The 2,500-nt window shown below is 48.0% G+C and overlaps 1 protein-coding gene across 6 annotated transcripts in view; it reads right to left on the bottom strand.

The window, feature by feature from the left end:
* Positions 1-2,500, bottom strand: part of tle2b (TLE family member 2, transcriptional corepressor b) — a 40,176-nt gene that overhangs the window by 24,281 nt on the left and 13,395 nt on the right. The window lies entirely within an intron of this gene.

Here is a 2,500-nt window from a genome sequence, read left to right as displayed (position 1 = left end):
ACTACCAGCGAATGTTTATTTTTAAGCCTCTCAACTCTCCAGCTCAGGCACAGTCTCTGTGCTCTTACATAGATCACAAAGATTCACATCATAGATTCCACACACACTTTGTTACTATACCTGTTTGCATATACACATCATGCGCCACATTCCTGCCATATTCTTAAATAGAATATTACCCATTCATAATTATCTTATGTGGAAATGAAAACCATACACAAAACTGCATGTCATTAATAGAACATGAACTGTCTAATTTATCACAGTGTTTAGGTCTTATGTCACAAAGCACAAACATTCGTAGTACAATATATATTGCTAGATTTTAACAACAAGGGTATTGTTACAACCTAATAAATAGAGTCTGGCAGGTCAGACTCAAACACAGTAAACGCATGTGCACGCACGCACGCACACACACACACTCACACACACTCACACACACACACGCGCACACACGCGCACACACGCGCACAGACACACTCACAGACACACTCACACACACTCACACACACACTCACACACAGACCTTCTCTAATGCTCTTCCACTCTTCACAAATTTCTCTCTCATTCCAAAATGGTTACATCATTTCTGCCTTATTATTCACAAATGAACTCCATTACATGCAGACACACACACACACACACACACACACACACACACACACGTACACGTGCACACTGACCCTTTCAGATCCCCTTAAGCTGACCACCAAAAAGAGAAAGTGAGAGAGAGAGAGAGAGAGAGAGAGAGACAGAGAGGAATCCTGCTAGGCATCAAAGCTATTTGTTGAAAATAAAGGTGTCAAAGCAAAGCAAAGCCACCCTGAGTTCCACACACAATATTTCAGGTCACAATTGCATCCATAACAAGTGTGATCAGAGAGCACTGAAAGCTAAACACAGCATATGGCTTTACATTAGCTATATGTGCTAGCTCGTAATTAACACATACACACACACACACACACACACACACACACACACACACACACACAAAGAGTGTAATGCTTCTGGGTACACTCACACAAATGCCAACACAGGCATGCAAAAGCAATCACGCACACAGAGACACACGTACATGCCACACAAAACACACGCCAACACAGGCACGCAATAATAATCACACACATGTGCGCGCATGCACGTCCAGACAAATAGGTGCCAATGCAGACACGCAAAAGTAATCACACGTGCACACACACCACACGCCGCCTGGACCGCAGCACGTGACACGCCAGGCCGATACAACAGGGGAGAGGGCCAGCAGACAGCACGGAAAACGTCCCCCTCATCCTCCGCTCCATCTCTCTCTCTCTCTCTCTCTCCTCTTTCTCTCTATCACTCTTTATTCATCTCTCCTGGTACAAACAGAAGTGGAGTGATTAGTGTTACTTCCAGCATAGTGTGTGTGTGTGTGGGGGGGGGGGGGCTGATGTGGAGGAAAAGAGGCCATGCTATGATAGTAATGGGACCACTTACACACACACACACAGACACACACACTCACACACAGACACAGACACACACACAAAGACACAGACACACACACAAAGACAGACACACACAGATACACACACAGACACACACAGATACATACACAGACACAGACACGTGCACACAGACACACCTACACACAGACAGACACAGACACAGACAGACACAGACACACACTCACACAGACACACGCGCGCGCACGCACGCACGCACAGACAGACACAGACACACACACAAACACACACACAGACACATACACGCACGCACAGACACACACGCAGACACACACACATACGCACGCACGCACACGCACACGCACGCACAGACACACATACACACAGACACACACACATGCATGCACAGACACGCACGCACACACACGCACGCACGCACACACACAGACACACACGCATGCACGCACAGACACACTCATACACACACACACACACATATGCACGCACGCACACACACACATGCACGCACGCACACACACACATATGCACGCATGCACTCATACACATATGCACGCACGCACTCACACGCACGCACACACACGCACGCACTCACACGCACGCACATACACACACATGCACGCACGCACACACAAACAGACACACACATGCACACGCACACACAGACGCACACACGCACAGACACACATGCAGGCACGCACACACATACACGCACGTACACACACGCACGCATGCACAGACACACGCACGCACACACACATACGCATGCACGCACACACACACACCTACACACACACATACACATACACACACACACACACACGCACAGACACACGCAGACACACACATGCACGCACGCACACATACATACGCACGCACGCACACACACACACACACACACACACACACACACACAGATACACACACACACACACTTAGAGACTAGAGGAGAAGCAATTTATGAATCATGTCCTGCCCATACCTAATATTTGCATCTCACACTCTTCAGAGTCTACACACACACACACTTG

Source organism: Electrophorus electricus, chromosome 26, assembly GCF_041902795.1.
Source record: "Electrophorus electricus isolate QZ-2024a chromosome 26, ASM4190279v1, whole genome shotgun sequence".
NCBI lineage: Eukaryota > Metazoa > Chordata > Actinopteri > Gymnotiformes > Gymnotidae > Electrophorus > Electrophorus electricus.
Note: the sequence above shows the minus strand (reverse complement) of the source record. Positions and strands in the feature narration are given on the sequence as shown.